The sequence below is a fragment of the Oncorhynchus masou genome, chromosome 31 (genome assembly GCF_036934945.1).
Source record: "Oncorhynchus masou masou isolate Uvic2021 chromosome 31, UVic_Omas_1.1, whole genome shotgun sequence".
Lineage (NCBI taxonomy): Eukaryota > Metazoa > Chordata > Actinopteri > Salmoniformes > Salmonidae > Oncorhynchus > Oncorhynchus masou.
Genome location: NC_088242.1, coordinates 18780419 through 18793809, shown reverse-complemented (window position 1 = coordinate 18793809; position 13391 = coordinate 18780419). Strand labels below are relative to the sequence as shown.

At 45.4% G+C, this 13391-nt stretch overlaps 1 protein-coding gene across 2 annotated transcripts in view; it reads right to left on the bottom strand.

The window, feature by feature from the left end:
* The window catches only part of LOC135523515 (fibulin-7), a 49788-nt gene that overhangs the window by 2428 nt on the left and 33969 nt on the right, over positions 1-13391 (bottom strand). The window lies entirely within an intron of this gene.

The window sequence follows — 13391 nt, the reverse complement described above, 5'->3', positions numbered from 1 at the left end:
ATCCTGCTTCGTGGTTAGTGTCGTCTGGGCTGGCAGGCAGGAGGGCTAGACTAGAGGACTGACTGTTTATTTGGTTGTTCAGTTTAGTCTCCCCAAAACGACTCGTCTCACGTCCTGGATCAAGACATTCCTTATGGTCTGTTCTGCTGGGAACTAGTGAGGTCATCTGCTCTTCCACTGGCCAGCAGAGAGCTACAGGGGAGTTGATGAAACTGGACTGGGGAGTAGAGACTATGGTCAGGCAAAAGACTGCGCACTGGACACATCCACAGAAATACATACAGCCACCAGCCTCCTCTCTCTCTCTCTCTCTCCCTCTCTCTCTCTCTCCCTTTCAAAGGGCCTCCATCCATAGCTAAGCTAACACACTGCAGAGCAATACCTCCCTTCACCACCATCACCCTTCCTTTCCAAAGACCTCTGAAGCTAAACCAACCATGAAGATGTTTGTTTATCCCTTCTCTTCATCCCTCCATTCCCTCGCCTCTCTCCTCCATTCTCTCATTTCACCTTTATTAATGTACTGCAAAGCCCCACAACCCCACCAGCCCCATTATTCAGAGCCAGGACCCAGGCTGTGTCTAGCTGGGTCACTCCTACAATGCACTGCCTTTTCTGTTGCCAGGAAATATTGTGTAAAATGTAGATCCCAAAAGGCTTTAAATATAAGGTCACGTGTCCTTTACCTTAAAAACAGAAAAATATGGATCTTGAAAAGGAATTTTATGCATTTGTAACACTTTTGTCAGCGGATGTAGGTGTTTTACCGTGTTATTAATCAACTTCTACAAGAAATACAAGCCATAAAATATTAAAATATATTTCAAATCTTTCGTCATTATTTTATAGTCTCAGTTAAAATCTCTTTCTTCAAAACGTTTTTTTTCATTATTGTATTTTTGTATTATTGTATTTTTTATTGTTGTATTTAATATTTTCTGTGTCCCTGATATCACTTCCCACCCTGTTAGTTTGTAGTAATTATCACAGAACATTCCCACAATGACATCACTTTCAGAAAGTGCCATAATTTTTTGGTTGGAATATCAATGGTGCAAAGCTAAACAAAACTAAACAATCGGTTTTATCTATTTTTCATGATGCTGTTTGTCTCACTCATACATTTCCAGCCTGTTAGCGTAAATTATAGAGAAAATGTATCACATTTCAACATGTAAAAATACATTTAGAAGTTAAAATCATCTTCAAGTGCTTACCATTATGCTAGCTTAAAGTAAAGATTCACCCATTTTTAATATCATATTGCTTTTGTGTATCTCTGCGCAATGTTCTATCGATTCCCTGTGTAATTTCATGTTACAATGTGTATCTGAGATATTGCTGTTCAAGCATTGCGATAAAGCCATTCTCACTACTCTAAGTTAGGAATACGACATTTAGATCGCAAAAACGTATATCATAAATGTCAGTACTGGCCGATGTCATAACGTAGGATGTTGTCTTCTCTCAAATGAGCCATTGATCATATTTTTTGCGATATTCCTACCTTGAGAAATGTGTAATTTAACAGAGGATCTGCTTCTTCAGTCCAGGGTGAGGCGACTTAACGTGCTGATATTGACTTTGGTATTATTGTGTGAAGCTACGTTTGCTAGCCAGTCAGCCCATATAGAAAGCATTGCATTGTGGGTTTTGTAGTCGACTTGAGCTGTAATAGATTTCGACAACAATTTTCACATTTTATTTAACCAGGCATGTCAGTTAAGAACAAATTCTTATTTATAATGCCGGCCTATCCCGGCCAAACCCGGACGACGCTGGGCCAATTGTGCGCCACCCTATGGGACTCCCAATCACAACCGGTTGTGATACAGCCTGGAATCGAACCAGGGTCTGTCGTGTCAACTCTAGCTCTAAGATGCAGTACCTCAGATTGCTGCGCCACTCGCCACTTGCTACCAACTTTACTATAATGACAAAATGAAACATTCGTTGACAAAAAAATATTGTACATTATAGGAATGAGTGGTTTTGGGTGGATTGTTCCTTTAATCTCAATCACCCACAGAAATATGTCTAATTCAGGCTCCAAATTTCCACCCTGTTAGGACTATGCAATGACTGTATGGTATTATGCACCTGGAGATTTAAGTGCCTGAGCTTGACCAATATGTTTTTCTGAAAGTCATTTTTCTGATGGAATACTAAACAAATGAAAAATATATAGGCTACTTTTTCCCTAAAAGTTATGTGGTCCAAAAGGCTGGTATAGTCCTGACAGTATAGATGGTATGAAAGACACAGCCATCAAATCCTTGCTTCCTGTATACTCCATCATTGTTTACTCAATTCCTCTCAAAGCACAAGGAAGCAAGGACACAAGGATTTGACAGCTAACGTTTCCAGCCCCAGCCCCAGTCTGGCCCTCCCTGCCTGTAGCTTTGTAGTTATAAGCCCAGCTCTGCAGCTCCATGCATAGCGCCACAGCCAAAACACATGGAAATGAATGGGCCATTGTCCTCCATCCCCTCCTACGAGAAGTCTTCCCCGGCTCAAAAAGCTGGATCCCTGCCGAAATGGATCCGTGGCTTTCCCACCCGACCGATATATATATATTTTTAAATGGAGACCAGTTCTGAACTAAACCAAGGACAGTCACACCCATTCCGAAATGAACAGTGGAAAACAGACCCAAACTGTTCGGGATTCGACTGACGCAATCAAATCCTGAGAGAAAGAGAGAGAGAAAGACACCTCCAACTCGGCGCTGCCAGCGCCATCAATAAGCAAGCGATATTGGCCAAATGATCCTTAAAAGCTGCCTATAACAAACGGCCTATACAAAAAAACAATTAGCTGTATTTCGATAGTAGTCTTTTGTTTTATTGGTTTTTACTTTCCTAAAACAATAGTTGTCTACCTCACGGTTAAGCTGTTGGAAATTTGAGCGACATGCATCAAGGCATTGCACGCATAAGGCCTAAGCGTCCACTGTATGGTATTAATATAAAAAAGATATATATTAAAGGAGACAAGCTTAGGCCTAGAGAGACGGAGAGGATGATATAGATATTCCAGCGCCATGTTCCGGACATCGACATGGATATATTTTTAGTTGTCAGATAGGCGAGTACTGCTATACAGATATAGGTGTACAGAAGGGCACGAATTCGTCAATTTTCATTCAGAATATATTTGATATCGGTAGGCCTAAAACATTCTTCCTCTCCTCAAGATTTTAGATTAGATTCATTAGAATCCCCGTTAGCCGAAGGCAATGGTGACAGGGAGTCTTATTGGGGTCCAAAACATAACGAAGGCAATGGTGACAGGGAGTCTTATTGGGGTCCGAAACATAACGAAGGCAATGGTGACAGGGAGTCTTATTGGGGTCCGAAACATAACGAAGGCAATGGTGACAGGGAGTCTTATTGGGGTCCGAAACATAACGAAGGCAATGGTGACAGGGAGTCTTATTGGGGTATGAAACATAACGAAGGCAATGGTGACAGGGAGTCTTATTGGGGTCCGAAACATAACAAAGGCAATGGTGACAGGGAGTCTTATTGGGGTCCGAAACATAACGAAGACAATGGTGACAGGGAGTCTTATTGGGGTCTGAAACATAACGAAGGCAATGGTGACAGGGAGTCTTATTGGGGTCCGAAACATAACGAAGGCAATGGTGACAGGGAGTCTTAATGGGGTCCGAAACATAACGAAGGCAATGGTGTCAGGGAGTCTTATTGGGGTTCGAAACATAACGAAGGCAATGGTGACAGGGAGTCTTATTGGGGTTCGAAACATAACGAAGGCAATGGTGACAGGGAGTCCTATTGGGGTCCGAAACATAACGAAGGCAATGGTGACAGGGAGTCTTATTGGGGTCTGAAACATAACGAAGGCAATGGTGACAGGGAGTCTTATTGGGGTATGAAACATAACGAAGGCAATGGTGACAGGGAGTCTTATTGGGGTCTGAAACATAACGAAGGCCATGGTGACAGGGAGTCTTATTGGGGTTTGAAACATAACGAAGGCAATGGTGACAGGGAGTCTTATTGGGGTACGAAACATAACGAAGGCAATGGTGACAGGGAGTCTTATTGGGGTCCGAAACATAACGAAGGCAATGGTGACAGGGAGTCTTATTGGGGTCCGAAACATAACGAAGGCAATGGTGACAGGGAGTCTTATTGGGGTCCGAAACATAACGAAGGCAATGGTGACAGGGAGTCTTATTGGGGTCCGAAACATAACGAAGGCAATGGTGACAGGGAGTCCTATTGGGGTTTGAAACATAAAGAAGGCAATGGTGACAGGGAGTCTTATTGGGGTCCGAAACATAACGAAGGCAATGGTGACAGGGAGTCTTATTGGGGTATGAAACATAACGAAGGCAATGGTGACAGGGAGTCTTATTGGGGTCCGAAACATAACGAAGACAATGGTGACAGGGAGTCTTATTGGGGTCCGAAACATAACGAAGGCAATGGTGACAGGAAGTCTTATTGGGGTCCGAAACATAACGAAGACAATGGTGACAGGGAGTCTTATTGGGGTCCGAAACATAACGAAGGCAATGGTGACAGGAAGTCTTATTGGGGTCCGAAACATAACGAAGGCAATGGTGACAGGGAGTCTTATTGGGGTCTGAAACATAACGAAGGCAATGGTGACAGGGAGTCTTATTGGGGTCCGAAACATAATGAAAGCAATGGTGACAGGGAGTCTTATTGGGGTATGAAACATAACGAAGGCAATGGTGACAGGGAGTCTTATTGGGGTCTGAAACATAACGAAGGCAATGGTGACAGGGAGTCTTATTGGGGTGTGAAACATAACGAAGACAATGGTGACAGGGAGTCTTTTGGGGTCGGAAACATAACGAAGGCAATTGTGACAGGGAGTCTTATTGTGGTCTAAAACATAACGAAGGCAATGGTGACAGGGAGTCTTATTGGGGTGAAACATAACGAAGGCAATGGTGACAGGGAGTCTTATTGGGGTCCGAAACATAACGAAGGCAATGGTGACAGGGAGTCTTATTGGGGTCCGAAACATAACGAAGGCAATGGTGACAGGGAGTCTTATTGGGGTTCGAAACATAACGAAGGCAATGGTGACAGGGAGTCTTATTGGGGTTCGAAACATAACGAAGGCAATGGTGACAGGGAGTCTTATTGGGGTCCGAAACATAACGAAGGCAATGGTGACAGGGAGTCCTATTGGGGTTCGAAACATAAAGAAGGCAATGGTGACAGGGAGTCTTATTGGGGTCCGAAACATAACGAAGGCAATGGTGACAGGGAGTCTTATTGGGGTATGAAACATAACGAAGGCAATGGTGACAGGGAGTCTTATTGGGGCATGAAACATAAAGAAGGCAATGGTGACAGGGAGTCTTATTGGGGTCCGAAACATAACGAAGACAATGGTGACAGGGAGTCTTATTGGGGTCCGAAACATAACGAAGGCAATGGTGACAGGGAGTCTTTTTGGGGTACGAAACATAACGAAGGCAATGGTGACAGGGAGTCTTATTGGGGTCCGAAACATAACGAAGGCAATGGTGTCAGGGAGTCTTATTGGGGTCCGAAACATAACGAAGGCAATGGTGACAGGGAGTCTTATTGGGGTTCGAAACATAACGAAGGCAATGGTGACAGGGAGTCCTATTGGGGTCCGAAACATAACGAAGGCAATGGTGACAGGGAGTCTTATTGGGGTCTGAAACATAACGAAGGCAATGGTGACAGGGAGTCTTATTGGGGTATGAAACATAACGAAGGCAATGGTGACAGGGAGTCTTATTGGGGTCTGAAACATAACGAAGGCCATGGTGACAGGGAGTCTTATTGGGGTTTGAAACATAACGAAGGCAATGGTGACAGGGAGTCTTATTGGGGTCCGAAACATAACGAAGGCAATGGTGATAGGGAGTCTTATTGGGGCATGAAACATAACGAAGGCAATGGTGACAGGGAGTCTTATTGGGGTCGAAACATAACGAAGGCAATGGTGACAGGGAGTCTTATTGGGGTTCGAAACATAACGAAGGCAATGGTGACAGGGAGTCTTATTGGGGTACGAAACATAACGAAGGCAATGGTGACAGGGAGTCTTATTGGGGTATGAAACATAACGAAGGCAATGGTGACAGGGAGTCTTATTGGGGTCCGAAACATAACGAAGGCAATGGTGACAGGGAGTCTTATTGGGGTCCGAAACATAACGAAGGCAATGGTGACAGGGAGTCTTATTGGGGTCTGAAACATAACGAAGGCAATGGTGACAGGGAGTCTTTTGGGGTCCGAAAAATAACGAAGGCAAATGTGACAGGGAGTCTTATTGTGGTCTAAAACATAACGAAGGCAATGGTGACAGGGAGTCTTATTGGGGTCTGAAACATAACGAAGGCAATGGTGACAGGGAGTCGTATTGGGGCATGAAACATAAAGAAGGCAATGGTGACAGGGAGTCTTATTGGGGTCTGAAACATAACAAAGGCAATGGTGACAGGGAGTGTTATTGGGGTCCGAAACATAATGAAGGCAATGGTGACAGGGAGTCTTATTGGGGTATGAAACATAACGAAGGCAATGGTGACAGGGAGTCTTATTGGGGTGTGAAACATAACGAAGACAATGGTGACAGGGAGTCTTATTGGGGTTCGAAACATAACGAAGGCAATGGTGACAGGGAGTCTTATTGGGGTCTGAAACATAACGAAGGCAATGGTGACAGGGAGTCTTATTGGGGTGAAACATAACGAAGGCAATGGTGACAGGGAGTCTTATTGGGGTCCGAAACATAACGAAGGCAATGGTGACAGGGAGTCTTATTGGGGTCCGAAACATAACGAAGGCAATGGTGACAGGGAGTCTTATTGGGGTCGAAACATAACGAAGGCAATGGTGACAGGGAGTCTTATTGGGGTCCGAAACATAACGAAGGCAATGGTGACAGGGAGTCTTATTGGGGTCCGAAACATAACGAAGGCAATGGTGACAGGGAGTCCTATTGGGGTTCGAAACATAAAGAAGGCAATGGTGACAGGGAGTCTTATTGGGGTCCGAAACATAACGAAGGCAATGGTGACAGGGAGTCTTATTGGGGTATGAAACATAACGAAGGCAATGGTGACAGGGAGTCTTATTGGGGTCCGAAACATAACGAAGGCAATGGTGACAGGGAGTCTTATTGGGGTCCGAAACATAACGAAGGCAATGGTGTCAGGGAGTCTTATTGGGGTTCGAAACATAACGAAGGCAATGGTGACAGGGAGTCTTATTGGGGTTTGAAACATAACGAAGGCAATGGTGACAGGGAGTCCTATTGGGGTCCGAAACATAACGAAGGCAATGGTGACAGGGAGTCTTATTGGGGTATGAAACATAACGAAGGCAATGGTGACAGGGAGTCTTATTGGGGTCTGAAACATAACGAAGGCCATGGTGACAGGGAGTCTAATTGGGGTTTGAAACATAACGAAGGCAATGGTGACAGGGAGTCTTATTGGGGTCCGAAACATAACGAAGGCAATGGTGACAGGGAGTCTTATTGGGGTACGAAACATAACGAAGGCAATGGTGACAGGGAGTCTTATTGGGGTATGAAACATAACGAAGGCAATGGTGACAGGGAGTCTTATTGGGGTCCGAAACATAACGAAGGCAATGGTGACAGGGAGTCTTATTGGGGTCCGAAACATAACGAAGGCAATGGTGACAGGGAGTCTTATTGGGGTCTGAAACATAACGAAGGCAATGGTGACAGGGAGTCTTTTTGGGGTCCGAAAAATAACGAAGGCAATTGTGACAGGGAGTCTTATTGTGGTCTAAAACATAACGAAGGCAATGGTGACAGGGAGTCTTATTGGGGTCTGAAACATAACGAAGGCAATGGTGACAGGGAGTCTTATTGGGGTCTGAAACATAACGAAGGCAATGGTGACAGGGAGTCTTATTGGGGTCCGAAACATAATGAAGGCAATGGTGACAGGGAGTCTTATTGGGGTATGAAACATAACGAAGGCAATGGTGACAGGGAGTCTTATTGGGGTGTGAAACATAACGAAGACAATGGTGACAGGGAGTCTTATTGGGGTCCGAAACATAACGAAGGCAATGGTGACAGGGAGTCTTATTGGGGTCTGAAACATAACGAAGGCAATGGTGACAGGGAGTCTTTTTGGGGTCGGAAACATAACGAAGGCAATTGTGACAGGGAGTCTTATTGTGGTCTAAAACATAACGAAGGCAATGGTGACAGGGAGTCTTATTGGGGTGAAACATAACGAAGGCAATGGTGACAGGGAGTATTATTGGGGTCCGAAACATAACGAAGGCAATGGTGACAGGGAGTCTTATTGGGGTCCGAAACATAACGAAGGCAATGGTGACAGGGAGTCTTATTGGGGTCCGAAACATAACGAAGGCAATGGTGACAGGGAGTCCTATTGGGGTTCGAAACATAAAGAAGGCAATGGTGACAGGGAGTCTTATTGGGGTTCGAAACATAACGAAGGCAATGGTGACAGGGAGTCTTATTGGGGTCCGAAACATAACGAAGACAATGGTGACAGGGAGTCTTATTGGGGTTCGAAACATAACGAAGGCAATGGTGACAGGGAGTCTTATTGCGGTCTGAAACATAACGAAGGCAATGGTGACAGGGAGTTTTATTGGGGTGTGAAACATAAAGAAGGCAATGGTGACAGGGAGTCTTATTGGGGTCCGAAACATAACGAAGGCAATGGTGACAGGGAGTCTTATTGGGGTCCGAAACATAACGAAGGCAATGGTGATAGGGAGTCTTATTGGGGCATGAAACATAACGAAGGCAATGGTGACAGGGAGTCTTATTGGGGTCCGAAACATAACGAAGGCAATGGTGACAGGGAGTCTTATTGGGGTTCGAAACATAATGAAGGCAATGGTGACAGGGAGTCTTATTGGGGTGCGAAACATAACGAAGGCAATGGTGACAGGGAGTCTTATTGGGGTATGAAACATAACGAAGGCAATGGTGACAGGGAGTCTTATTGGGGTCGAAACATAACGAAGGCAATGGTGACAGGGAGTCTTATTGGGGTCCGAAACATAATGAAGGCAATGGTGACAGGGAGTCTTATTGGGGTCTGAAACATAACGAAGGCAATGGTGACAGGGAGTCTATTGGGGTCGGATACATAACGAAGGCAATTGTGACAGGGAGTCTTATTGTGGTCTAAAACATAACGAAGGCAATGGTGACAGGGAGTCTTATTGGGGTGAAACATAACGAAGGCAATGGTGACAGGGAGTCTTATTGGGGTCCGAAACATAACGAAGGCAATGGTGACAGGGAGTCTTATTGGGGTCCGAAACATAACGAAGGCAATGGTGACAGGGAGTATTATTGGGGTCCGAAACATAACGAAGGCAATGGTGACAGGGAGTCTTATTGGGGTCCGAAACATAACGAAGGCAATGGTGACAGGGAGTCTTATTGGGGTCCGAAACATAACGAAGGCAATGGTGACAGGGAGTCCTATTGGGGTTCGAAACATAAAGAAGGCAATGGTGACAGGGAGTCTTATTGGGGTTCGAAACATAACGAAGGCAATGGTGACAGGGAGTCTTATTGGGGTCCGAAACATAACGAAGACAATGGTGACAGGGAGTCTTATTGGGGTCCGAAACATAACGAAGGCAATGGTGACAGGGAGTCTTATTGGGGTCCGAAACATAACGAAGGCAATGGTGATAGGGAGTCTTATTGGGGCATGAAACATAACGAAGGCAATGGTGACAGGGAGTCTTATTGGGGTCCGAAACATAACGAAGGCAATGGTGACAGGGAGTCTTATTGGGGTTCGAAACATAACGAAGGCAATGGTGACAGGGAGTCTTATTGGGGTACGAAACATAACGAAGGCAATGGTGACAGGGAGTCTTATTGGGGTATGAAACATAACGAAGGCAATGGTGACAGGGAGTCTTATTGGGGTCCGAAACATAACCAAGGCAATGGTGACAGGGAGTCTTATTGGGGTCCGAAACATAATGAAGGCAATGGTGACAGGGAGTCTTATTGGGGTCTGAAACATAACGAAGGCAATGGTGACAGGGAGTCTTTTTGGGGTTCGAAACATAACGAAGGCAATTGTGACAGGGAGTCTTATTGTGGTCTAAAACATAACGAAGGCAATGGTGACAGGGAGTCTTATTGGGGTCTGAAACATAACGAAGGCAATGGTGACAGGGAGTCTTATTGGGGCATGAAACATAAAGAAGGCAATGGTGACAGGGAGTCTTATTGGGGTCTGAAACATAACGAAGGCAATGGTGACAGGAAGTCTTATTGGGGTCCGAAACATAACGAAGGCAATGGTGACAGGGAGTCTTATTGGGGTCTGAAACATAACGAAGGCAATGGTGACAGGGAGTCTTATTGGGGTCCGAAACATAATGAAAGCAATGGTGACAGGGAGTCTTATTGGGGTATGAAACATAACGAAGGCAATGGTGACAGGGAGTCTTATTGGGGTCTGAAACATAACGAAGGCAATGGTGACAGGGAGTCTTATTGGGGTGTGAAACATAACGAAGACAATGGTGACAGGGAGTCTTTTGGGGTCGGAAACATAACGAAGGCAATTGTGACAGGGAGTCTTATTGTGGTCTAAAACATAACGAAGGCAATGGTGACAGGGAGTCTTATTGGGGTGAAACATAACGAAGGCAATGGTGACAGGGAGTCTTATTGGGGTCCGAAACATAACGAAGGCAATGGTGACAGGGAGTCTTATTGGGGTCCGAAACATAACGAAGGCAATGGTGACAGGGAGTCTTATTGGGGTTCGAAACATAACGAAGGCAATGGTGACAGGGAGTCTTATTGGGGTTCGAAACATAACGAAGGCAATGGTGACAGGGAGTCTTATTGGGGTCCGAAACATAACGAAGGCAATGGTGACAGGGAGTCCTATTGGGGTTCGAAACATAAAGAAGGCAATGGTGACAGGGAGTCTTATTGGGGTCCGAAACATAACGAAGGCAATGGTGACAGGGAGTCTTATTGGGGTATGAAACATAACGAAGGCAATGGTGACAGGGAGTCTTATTGGGGCATGAAACATAAAGAAGGCAATGGTGACAGGGAGTCTTATTGGGGTCCGAAACATAACGAAGACAATGGTGACAGGGAGTCTTATTGGGGTCCGAAACATAACGAAGGCAATGGTGACAGGGAGTCTTATTGGGGTCCGAAACATAACGAAGGCAATGGTGACAGGGAGTCTTATTGGGGTCCGAAACATAACGAAGGCAATGGTGTCAGGGAGTCTTATTGGGGTTCGAAACATAACGAAGGCAATGGTGACAGGGAGTCTTATTGGGGTTCGAAACATAACGAAGGCAATGGTGACAGGGAGTCCTATTGGGGTCCGAAACATAACGAAGGCAATGGTGACAGGGAGTCTTATTGGGGTCTGAAACATAACGAAGGCAATGGTGACAGGGAGTCTTATTGGGGTATGAAACATAACGAAGGCAATGGTGACAGGGAGTCTTATTGGGGTCTGAAACATAACGAAGGCCATGGTGACAGGGAGTCTTATTGGGGTTTGAAACATAACGAAGGCAATGGTGACAGGGAGTCTTATTGGGGTCCGAAACATAACGAAGGCAATGGTGATAGGGAGTCTTATTGGGGCATGAAACATAACGAAGGCAATGGTGACAGGGAGTCTTATTGGGGTCCGAAACATAACGAAGGCAATGGTGACAGGGAGTCTTATTGGGGTTCGAAACATAACGAAGGCAATGGTGACAGGGAGTCTTATTGGGGTACGAAACATAACGAAGGCAATGGTGACAAGGAGTCTTATTGGGGTATGAAACATAACGAAGGCAATGGTGACAGGGAGTCTTATTGGGGTCCGAAACATAACGAAGGCAATGGTGACAGGGAGTCTTATTGGGGTCCGAAACATAACGAAGGCAATGGTGACAGGGAGTCTTATTGGGGTCTGAAACATAACGAAGGCAATGGTGACAGGGAGTCTTTTTGGGGTCCGAAAAATAACGAAGGCAAATGTGACAGGGAGTCTTATTGTGGTCTAAAACATAACGAAGGCAATGGTGACAGGGAGTCTTATTGGGGTCTGAAACATAACGAAGGCAATGGTGACAGGGAGTCGTATTGGGGCATGAAACATAAAGAAGGCAATGGTGACAGGGAGTCTTATTGGGGTCTGAAACATAACAAAGGCAATGGTGACAGGGAGTGTTATTGGGGTCCGAAACATAATGAAGGCAATGGTGACAGGGAGTCTTATTGGGGTATGAAACATAACGAAGGCAATGGTGACAGGGAGTCTTATTGGGGTGTGAAACATAACGAAGACAATGGTGACAGGGAGTCTTATTGGGGTCCGAAACATAACGAAGGCAATGGTGACAGGGAGTCTTATTGGGGTCTGAAACATAACGAAGGCAATGGTGACAGGGAGTCTTTTTGGGGTCGGAAACATAACGAAGGCAATTGTGACAGGGAGTCTTATTGTGGTCTAAAACATAACGAAGGCAATGGTGACAGGGAGTCTTATTGGGGTGAAGCATAACGAAGGCAATGGTGACAGGGAGTCTTATTGGGGTCCGAAACATAACGAAGGCAATGGTGACAGGGAGTCTTATTGGGGTCGAAACATAACGAAGGCAATGGTGACAGGGAGTCTTATTGGGGTCCGAAACATAACGAAGGCAATGGTGACAGGGAGTCTTATTGGGGTCCGAAACATAACGAAGGCAATGGTGACAGGGAGTCTTATTGGGGTCCGAAACATAACGAAGGCAATGGTGACAGGGAGTCCTATTGGGGTTCGAAACATAAAGAAGGCAATGGTGACAGGGAGTCTTATTGGGGTCGAAACATAACGAAGGCAATGGTGACAGGGAGTCTTATTGGGGTATGAAACATAACGAAGGCAATGGTGACAGGGAGTCTTATTGGGGTCCGAAACATAACGAAGGCAATGGTGACAGGGAGTCTTATTGGGGTCCGAAACATAACGAAGGCAATGGTGTCAGGGAGTCTTATTGGGGTTCGAAACATAACGAAGGCAATGGTGACAGGGAGTCTTATTGGGGTTGAAACATAACGAAGGCAATGGTGACAGGGAGTCCTATTGGGGTCGAAACATAACGAAGGCAATGGTGACAGGGAGTCTTATTGGGGTATGAAACATAACGAAGGCAATGGTGACAGGGAGTCTTATTGGGGTCTGAAACATAACGAAGGCCATGGTGACAGGGAGTCTAATTGGGGTTTGAAACATAACGAAGGCAATGGTGACAGGGAGTCTTATTGGGGTCCGAAACATAACGAAGGCAATGGTGACAGGGAGTCTTATTGGGGTACGAAACATAACGAAGGCAATGGTG